The sequence below is a fragment of the Macrotis lagotis genome, chromosome 2 (assembly GCF_037893015.1).
Source record: "Macrotis lagotis isolate mMagLag1 chromosome 2, bilby.v1.9.chrom.fasta, whole genome shotgun sequence".
Classification (NCBI taxonomy): domain Eukaryota; kingdom Metazoa; phylum Chordata; class Mammalia; order Peramelemorphia; family Peramelidae; genus Macrotis; species Macrotis lagotis.
In genome coordinates, this window is record NC_133659.1 from 295878105 (window position 1) to 295888867 (window position 10763).

A 10763-nucleotide genomic window follows, 5' to 3' on the forward strand; every position below is an offset into this window, starting at 1 on the left:
TAAGCACCTATTTTCTATACATGCCTCTGTATTAACCTAGAATGTGACAGGATTAGGTTAAATATAGGAATGAATTTAAAATCAAGCTGAGGGATGCATTAAAAATGTGAGTGACCTATGCCAATGTAACCTGCTTCCATGTTGGGGTCTATCCTCTTAATTCTACTAGATTGTACATTTATAAATTCTTTAAATTCATATAACATTAATCTTTGTGGCACATGTTATATATATGGTATATGACATCATACATGTATATGTACCACATACACAAAGATCATATCCCAGTTTTTCTGCATTCATCTAGAAACTTCTGACATCTGGGATCATGTCCTTAAAAAATCCAATGACTTTCTATTACCTGCATAATGAAGTCTAACCCAGCGATAATTTGGTTCTAACTATATGCCAATCCAGGCAACACTGGCCATTTTTCATTCTCTTTCTGCCTTCTCTCATCTCTATGTCTTTGCTTATTTCATCCCCATGCATAAAATCAACTCTGCCCACTCATTTCCCCTTTCCATCTCTAGAAATCCCTGCCTTTCTTTAAAGTCCAACACAGGTTCCACCTACACATCACTCTCATGACTTCAAAGCATTTTGACTGGCAAAGGGGACTTAGGGATCATGGAGTCCAACCCCCTCATTTTACAAATAAGGAAACTGAGACTCAGAGATATGATATGGTTTATCTAAGATCTCAAGTGACAGATTTGGGATATGAGCTTATAACTTCTGATTTTTTTTCATTATCCCACACTTAATATCATGCTTTCTCTTTTCCAGAGGTGAAAGTGATCATTTCTTTAACACATTTTTTCATAGTGATATACTTGATCTGATGATAAAATTCAAAATATATTTAGTAAGTGCATATTATATTCAATTTGTGATTTAGGGGAATGCAAGACACAAAACAACACAAAACACTCTCTCTTCTAACAGAATTGCATTTTTCCTTCCACTCCCATTGTTTTGAAGTCAGATGTAATGGGGATGATTGTATGTTCAGAGAGCCTCTAATGGCTACATGGGGATACTAGGGATCTTTTTTTTTCAGAAAGAATTAAAATGATGTGACTAGAAAATATTTTAGGGAGACTGGAACAATTGTCGAACATTTAGCTCTTCTGGTTGTGTAGAAGAGGCTTTTTGATTGACTGCAGAAAGATCCGGAAAGACTCATCAGTCTTGGTGTGGTCCCTTTTTGTCCATCCACTCTTGCCTGAGAAGTCTTGCGGGTTCTTGAATAATGTTTTGTTCATAATATCTGTTGAGCCAGTGAAACACATGTTTCAAATGAAAGAACTTTTTAACTTCCCTTCCGTCTCCCACTAAGGCCATGAGACCCTCTCAAAGGGTTCACTCCTTGACCTCTCTGCATTTGCTCTTTTCCATTTTAGTTGGAGGAGATTGGAGTCTCCAACCTTGTGGACTCCAAAAAAATCATAATAGTACTTCATTTTCCTAGCACTTTCAGAGTTTGGGTTTTATAGCCAGCAAACATTGGTAACTTAGAGAACAAGAAGTAGTCCTGAGATAATTTTCAGAACTCCAAACCAATGGCACCTGTGACAATGATTCATCTAGCAGTGATGCCACCTCTGGGCATGAACTTGGTGTTAACATGCTATTTAGGATTTAGTTTCTATCTCTTCTGTGAAATCTCTAGTTTCCATCTCCTCTGTGAAATCTTCTGGAAACTCCCAGGTATTACTGTTCTCTTTTTCCCCCATTTACTTAGAATTTATTTATATACATGTTATCTATTCTAGAATAATGATAATAAAAAGTATAACTAGAATTTTATATTATAATGTTATAAAGTTAGCAAAATGCTTTACAAATATCTTATTTGATCCTCATAACAACCATAAGAAATAGGAACTATAGTCACCACTCTTTTACAAATGAAGGAACTGAGGAAGAAAAAGGTTAAATGACTTATATAGGTACCTACTAATAGGTACCTGAAGTAATATTTGAAACCAGGTCTTTCTAACTCCAGTTCCAAAGCTCTAGACACTGGATTATTTTTCTGCCTAAGAAAGAAAAATGAAATCCTTTAAGATAGAGATAGGTTCATTTTTCTTTTTTACTTTGTAACCTCATCCAGTATGATAGAACAATGGCTATCATACATATTTCAATTGTCAACATTATTTATTTATTTATTTATTTTTTAGGCTTTTGCAAGGCAAATAGGGTTAAGTGGCTTGCCCAAGGCCACACAGCTAGGTAATTATTAAGTGTCTGAGACCGGATTTGAACCCAGGTACTCCTGACTCCAGGGCCAGTGCTTTATCCACTGTGCCACCTAGCTGCCCCTGTCATCATTATTTAAATGTAGGTTTATAGCAGCAGCTTCTAGTAGGTTTACTTTTGTTGTTACTGTTTAATAAATTAGTTTTTGTCTGACTCTTAGTGATTCCACTTGGGTTTGTTTTGACCAAGGAACTGGAGTGGTTTGCTTTTTTTGTTCAGGAAACTGAGGCAACTAGAATTAAATGACTTGCCTAGGGTCAAACAGATAGTAAGTATCTGAGGTTGGGTTTGAATTCACAAAAATGGAGTCTTCCTGACTCCAGGTCTGACACTAAGCACTTCATCACTTAATTGCTCTAGAAGAGTTTCTATGTGTAAGTATTTTGAGCCAGAACTAGTTCACTCCAGTCCAATGATTCAAGTTTGGATTTAGAGATTGAAGGAGGCATGTGTGAACCATAAAATTCTTTAAAAATAATTTTACTTACAATGAAATTAAAAAGGAAACAATTTCTAAAGTTAAAATGAGACACTACTCAGAATTCACTATAGAAACTAGGTCAGAAAGGCTTTTTCTTCAGGGCTAAGGTGTCTCTCCAATGTCTCAGGTGACAAGAAAGCAAAATCAATAGTGATCCTAAAAATGAACTCCTCACCCCCTTCAAGACAACCCCCCTAAACATATCAAGGTACTACTTCTTCCACACTAAAGCTAATGGAGCTAGAGAAAGCAACTACTCTCTTTGACTGGGAAAAAGCATCAAGAAACATAAGGTATTTTTCAACTTTTATGAATCTTGAGTAGCATGTAAATCACATATATGAATGCTATTTTTCCCTCAAGAACTTGGAAATATGCTTCAATGGAGTTACAGCATGTTTTATTTCTAATAGGAATAAGTTTCCATAAATAGAAAATGAAATAATCAGATGGAAAAATGATGTGGTAGGCATTTACTAAAGTTGGTACAGAAGACAACAGGGTTCACAGCTAACCTCTTACAACATTGTCACGTGGTAAAATATATCCAGGACTTGAAGTCGAGTCTGGGGTTCAAGGAGAGTCATTCTCTACCATTAGCTCTTAAAGTTTCTAAGCCTTGGTTTACTTATCTGTAAAGTGGGTATAATACTTATCTTATGAAGTTGTTGTGAGTGAGAATTAAAGTCCTCTATAAACTGTTCTTATTTTCCCTTTTTTCCTTCTTAAAAATGCTTCAAATGCCATTTTTAATGATTAAACTTTTGGTGATGCTGTGGGGTATTTTTACATCTCAGTCATTTCTGGATATCTTCTTTCATTCCCTGTGACAGGCAGTTTTGCTTGGCTGTTGTGCTTAATTAAAGGCTAAAGTTGGAAGGAGAGATTGTAAGTCAAATAAGTCAACAAAACATTTAAAAAGAGCTGAGATTATATTATGCAAGTACTCGTGTCCTCAACTGTAAGCTAATTGAAAATAGGGGAATTGCCAAAACTAAGTACTCTTTTCTCCTTTCCTACCCCTCCCCACATTCTAGTGTCTAACAAAGTACTCTATACACATTTAATAAATGTATGTTGCTGTATTTTATTGCATTTCGCTTTTTACCATGTCACTCCCCAGCTCAATAAACTTCAATTACTCCCTCTTGTCTCTAGATAACATTTAATCTCTTCTTTTTAACTTTTGAAGTACCTCACTACAGGATTCCAACCCATCTTTTTAGTTTCACTTTACCTTATTCCTCCTCCCACAATGTACAATCCAGCCAAACTAGATTTTTCTGTTCTTTGTGCAACTCTCCAGTCTCTTAGCATCCCTCCTGCCTACAGCAAATTCCTTCCTCATATCTGCCTCTCTTTCTTCAAGAAACAGTTCAAGGACCATATTTTAAGGAAACCTTCCCTGATCCTCATAGTTCTTCCAATCTACCATAGATTGCAAATTCCTTTGAGGACAAAGACTATGTTTTTGTCTTTTTGTATCCCCAACACTTAGCACGCTTCCTATACATAGTAGGTACTTAATATTTGCTGATTGGTTGATCATTAATTACTTGGTTCTTATTTGTATTTATTTTCTTTATATAGGTGGAACAAGGTATGATGTATTAGGTAGAGGGTCAAGAGGACTGAACAGAATCCTTCCCCAGATACTTCTAGCTCTGTGACCCAGAGCAAGTCATTTTAACTTACTTCAGCCTTCAGCTTTAGCAACTCCATCCATTGTGAGGCTAGTAGTAGCTCCTCTTTCATAAGATTTCTAAGAGGATCAAATGAGATAATAAATGTAAAGTGTTTTGAAAATCTTAAAGCCATAATTTAATACTAGATGCTATTAATATAATTACCATCATCATCATGTTATATACTTATATATTAGCTTATTATTATGTTAACTCAGACACCAGTGGTGTGACCCTGGGTAAGTCTCTGAATCCTGTTTGCCTCCTTTTCCTCATCTATAAAATGAGTTGGAGAAGAAAATGACAAATCACTCCAGTATCTTTGCCAAGAAACCCCCAAATGGGGTCACAAAAAATCAGACATGACTGAAAAATGACTGAACAATTATGAAATTGTGGTTTACCGTTTTCCAAGGCCAACTCTTTTTGAGTAGAAGTTATTTCACCCAGTGTCTGGCACATTGTAGGTATTTAATAAACTTGTTGATTCAGTGATTTATAGAACTGGAGATAGGGAGAATCCAAATAGGGTGTCCCTATAGGGTTATGGGCTACCTGAAACATGTGCTAGTTAAGACTCCAAAATATTTTATGCTGTCTACTCTTCTTTCTAAACCTTTAAACTCTTCTCGCTGCCTTTCTCTTTGCTTTATTTATAGAAGTCAATATACTAGTGTTTAGAATAGTTCCAAAATGAGTTATGAATCCCAAATAGCAACGATTAATGTCTATGATACTCACCTCCGCACGGACTTAAGCGGGGTAGCATAGTTTATGGCTGGTAAGCTACAAGTCAATTATCCACTGTGATGATGTACTCTCTCTGGGTGAAGATTCGTTTTCCCTGTAAATTAATTCTTGAAATGTTGAACAGGGCATGTCATCGGTATCATTACATGCCCTCCCCCTGCTTCTGCTCCCTCACCGCATTTCTGTCATTCGGCTGCAGGTGTTTGCTTCTGAACAGGGAGTTCTGGGAGCTGAACACATTAAAGCATGACTTTACCCTTGGAAGTCACTCCTTTCAAAGCTGGGGACTGGCCCCTCTTTATATCATTGAGAAAAGAGATAATTTACTGCTTTTCCCAATATGAAAATGATTTCTGGTTTCATTCTTTCAGGAAAAAAAAATAAGCTGATTTGCGTCTCTTTTAACTTGATGTTTTTTCTCTGAACTCTTTCTCTGGAAGAATATCTTTCCCAGATTTATAATAATAGCTAAGGTTATTGAACTTTAAGATAGTAAAACACTGCGCACTCATCTTATTAAATCATTGCAGTAATGCTATGAAGTAGTTCTATTATTTTCTTTATTTTACAGTTGAGGAAAATGAGATTGAAAAGGATAAAGGAGGGGCAGTGAGGTGGTGCAATGGATAGATCACCAGCCCTGGAGTCAGGAGGATCAAATCCAGAATCAGATAGTTAATAATTACCTAGCTGTGTGGCCTTGGGCAAGTCACTTAACTCCACTGCCTTGCAAAAAACAAAAAGGGGGGGGGGCGAGTAAAGGGACTTACTTGCCCAGGGTCCTGTGGCTGGTAAGTGTGTGAGGTGAGATTTGAACTCAAGAATTTCTGGTTAGAGGTTCAGTGCTTTATCCATGATGTCACCTGGAAGTCTAGTTTTAGCTTTCCCAGCTCCTTTAGCATCTCCTAGGAAAACGACAGCTTTTAAAAAATACAATTGGGTTGAGGTGCATGGAACTTTAACACAGGGTTCCAAGACTGAGAGGATAAACCAGTTTAAAATGAGGATTTTAAAAGATTGAGCAATCTTCAAATTTGTATTTTGATAGCATTTCATTTCCTTCAGCAACTAGAAATAACTGGGCTTAGCACCTAGTAACTAAAAATGAATAGTTAAAGTGGAAAGTGCCAGATGTCATACTTCTGTTACCCTATGTGATCTTTTTAGCATGAGCCAACTGTGCCCACATCCATGCAACTGTGCCACCCCACCAACTCTGGAAGTAACCTCCTTAAAAGAGTGTGTAGGGGCTTGTTTTTAGTATCAGTTTGAGTGATCTTACTCCCTCTTGAAATGGCATTCATCATTATATTTGTGGCAAGATCAAATTGACCTATATGGACCATCCCATGATTCATTATCAGAGGTTTACACTTGAAGCTGACGGAGAGCCTTTGATTGAGTGCAGAGCAGATGGTTCAGTGGATATTTAAAAGGGAGAATCTATTCCCTTTTGCCTTTCCCTTTCTCTTCCCTTCCCAGATATGAATTGTGTCATGACTATTTTGAGCTGCTTCCCAAGAGGGAAATGCCTCCATGGTACCATGATCAGCAGCAGCATTTGGATTGCCTCTTTTGTTTTTATTCTTTCCTGTTTAGGTGAATTATTACCTGCTTATGTCCAGGAATGGAGGTAATCTTGTCAGTTTGGGTCAGAGTTCAATGGTAGCAAGGGTAAAATATGTGGCAACTATTCTAGAGTCATTCCAATAAGAGAATTGACCCTCATCCAGTTTTTTCACGTAGACATGAAGTGGGAGTTTGGATAGTGCAAAGTCAAAGTGAAATAAAAAATGCTTAATTGATAATCATGCAAACTGGTTTTTAAATGAGGTTTAGCATTGGTTTCCCAGTAGATTTTAGTAGAAATAATAGGTTGTTGCTGAATTTTATTCATTTCCTTGTTGATACTTGATATGACTCTTCTATGTTTCTCATTATATTGTACATAGAAATAATTATATTGCCTGTCATACACTGAATTCTTTTACTTTTTTTCTTTTTTGGGTTAATCCTAGAGAAAAGTCACAAGCTAAGTCATAAGTGAAATCTTACTTTGAATGTTAGAGCAGGGGGTTAACTGAAGTGTAAGAATGATGTCCAATCCCTTCTCATGAGAGGCCATAATGTGCTCATTACAAACCACATGCCTGAGCACAGAAATGGTAGTAGATGAAGAATCTAGAGCCTTGTAGATCATCATTGATTCCTCAAGGTTAGATGTTATAGATGAGGGGCAGTGTGGGGTGGTGGATAGAGATCCGATCTCAGATTCCAGAAGACCTGGGTTCAAGTCTGCTTCTGATACTTACTGGTATCTTAAGCAAGTCTCTGAGACCATAGCTTTCAGATCTGTATTTGTAGGGAAAATGTCCTAGTGGGATATTAATACTCTATGAAGTATATCAGGAATCCTCCAAAAAGACATATAAAACTAAATTGAGTACAGATTTTTTTGCCTTCCTTACTAATGTTGCTAGCTACAGTTATGTTATGATATTATTTGTTTATTATATGCATAACATGGTGTTGGTCCCAATGTTTCATCATGAAAGAAATAAGAACTTTTAGTCTGGTAGGAAGAGACAAGTGTTATCCTACCGACAAGGAGAAAGAACACATTTTTATTGTTGTTCAATTTTTTCAGTCATGTCTGACTCTGTGCTTCCAGTTTTAAAGATTTGATTTATTTTGAGTTTTACAATTTTTCCCCTGATCTTACTTCCCTCCCCCTCAACCCCCCACAGAAGGCAATTTGTCAGTCTTTACATTGTTTTCATGGTATTCCATTGATCCAAATTGAGTGTGATGAGAGAGAAATCATATCCTTAAGGAAGAATCATAAAGTATAGGAGATAGCAAGATCAGACAATAAGATACCCGTTTTTTCCCCTAAATTTAAGGTAATAGTCCTTGGTCTTTATTCAAACTCCACAGTTCTTTCTCCTGATACAGATGGTATTCTCCATTGCAGACAGCCCCAAATCGTCCCTGGTTGTTGCACTGATGGAATGAGCAAGTCCATCAAGTTTGAACATCACCCCCCATATTGCTGTTAGGGTGTACAGTGTTTTTCTGGTTCTGCTCATCTCGCTCAGCATCAGTTCATGCAAATCCCTCCAGGCTTCCCTGAATTTGCATGCCTCCTGGTTTCTAATAGAACAATAGTGTTCCATGACATACATATACCACAGTTTGCTAAGCCATGCCCCAATTGAAGGACATTTACTTAATTTCCAATTCTTTGCCACCACAAACAAAGCTGCTATGACTTTTTTTGTACAGGCGATGTTTTTACCCTTTTTCATCATTTCTTCATGGCATAGACCAAGTAGTGGTATTGCTGGATCAAAGGGGATGCACATCTTTGTGGCCCTTTGGGCATAGTTCCAAATTTCTCTCCAGAAAGGTTGGATGAGTTCTCTGTGATCCTAGTTGGGGAACTAAAGTGATTTTTCCATTTACTTCTCCCACACATTTTAAAGACAAGGAAACCTAGGTAAACAAGTTTAAGTGACTTGACCAGGGTCACATTGCTAATAAGTATTTGAGGTCCTAATTGAATTTAAGTCTTCATGACTCCAGAACCAGTGCTCTCTCCAGTATGCCACTCAGCTGACTCATGGAACATACTTATGAAGTGCATTTATTGATTAGTTTATTGTGTGTGGTGGAATAAAAATGTCAAACTCTTTCTGAAAATTCTTTGTAGTCTTTTGAGGTCATAAAACTGCTTTACCAGTGGTCTGAGAAAGGTTTCTCTGTTCAGGTTAAGTCCTGGGTGTCTAGTTAATAAAAGTTAATGAAGCATTAAAGACTCCTTACTGTCTTCTAAGTAAACTTCAAATCAATTCTTTGATCCTTGCCCTCCATAAAGTTACAACTTACTAGTAGGTAGGAAACCAAGTATTGAAGTTCACACTAACCTTGCAACCTCTTCCTCTGTTTGGTTAGTTCTTTCCAGAATGCCCATTTTAGGGAATGTGCTCAGGTCAGTCATATCTGACTCTGAACTGAACTTCATTGTTGACTGGATTTTCTCTTTCATATTCTCCATGTTTCTCAGATTTCCCCTGTTCAAATACAAGCTCCATGAAGACAAGGACTACTTTTGCCTCTTTTTTGCATTTCCAATATATAACACAGTGGAACCTTGGATCTATGACCCTAAGATTAATCACTGGTGAACGACACATGTGTTTCATTATAAAAGTCTTTTTCCTACTTTACTCTGTATTCTGAACCTAATAAATAAAATTAAACGAACACTTTCCATATACAATACAAAAAAAGAAAGAGGATTGGATGTGAAACTCTAAGTCTGTATTATGTAGAGCTTCCTTTCCTGAGATTAAATCTCATGTTAAATTCCAACTGAGTTGGCTGAGCTTTTGATACTTGATGAGATGGAAATAGTGCAAACATCTTGGCAACAAGAAAAGGTGTGTGTTTTCTTGTTTTCTTGGCAACTGACAGATTAAGTTGCTTGTGGCACTGTAATATTGGATTAGGAGACTTTACCCTCAACCCCAATTTATAATAGTGGCTTTGGTTAGACAGTGAATAGGCATTTATTAAGTTGTGCCAGTCACCATGCTAAGTTCCGAGGATACAAAAAAAGACAAAAAAAGCCATGTCCTCAAGGAGCTCATAGGTCAATGGGGAAGAGGATAGGAAGAGAGAAAGAGAGAGAGAGAGAGAGAGAGAGAGAGAGAGAGAGAGAGAGAGAGAGAGAGAGAGAGAGAGAGAGAGAGAGAAGAAGAAGAAGAAGAAGAAGAAGAAGAAGAAGAAGAAGAAGAAGAAGAAGAAGAAAGACAGAGAGGCAGAAAAAGAAAGAAAGAAAGAAAGAAAGAAAGAAAGAAAGAAAGAAAGAAAGAAAGAAAGAAAGAAAGAAAGAAAGAAAGAAAGATGGGGCAGCTAGATGGTGCAGTAGATAGAACGCCCTGGAATCACGACAACCTGAGTTCAAATCCAGCCTCAGACACTTAATACTTACTTAGCCATGTGACCTTGGGCAAGTCACATAACCACATTGCCTTGCCAAATGAAGAAAAAAAACAAAAGAAGAAAGAAAGTGGAAAAAGTAAAAAGAATAGTATAATTTTTTTTTTTGCTGGACAAATTCAGTACAATCTCCACTTTTACACTGGAGGTCCGGAAAAAGCTTCTTACAAAATATGGGATGTTAGGTGAAAATTGAGAGAAGCTTGAAAAAAGGAAGATGAAAGTTATAGGTATGTGGAACGATCCCTCACAGTTGAAGGATGGAGTGTCTTATGCAACAAACAGCAAGAAGGCTCTAATTCCTAGATCCAAGAACACCTGGGAATAAAGCATAAAAAGACTAAAAAGATAGTGGGCTCTCCCCAGTTCCTATTCAGATAACTTTATTACCTTACAATAAATTCTGGACTAGTAGAACCCAAGTCAGACAGGGCAAAACAATTTTCCAGATCAAGACAATTTAGAAGGTTGGTTGGAAAGGTCTGTTGCATTGAGGTCAAATGGAGCAGAGTCTACCACAGCCTGCACCAGTACAGATTCTACTTCATTCCACAGGAAACCAGCAGCAGGTCCTA

The 10763-nt window shown here is 37.1% G+C and overlaps 1 long non-coding RNA gene across 1 annotated transcript; it reads right to left on the minus strand.

Annotated features, from left to right (window-relative positions):
• Positions 1-2226: 2226 nt before the first annotated feature.
• LOC141511748 (uncharacterized) lies at positions 2227-5363 on the minus strand. Its single transcript, XR_012475383.1, has 3 exons — positions 5176-5363; positions 4445-4511; positions 2227-3616 (listed from the first exon to the last, which is right to left on the minus strand). It is a non-coding gene; the product is annotated as an uncharacterized LOC141511748 (long non-coding RNA).
• Positions 5364-10763: the final 5400 nt, after the last annotated feature.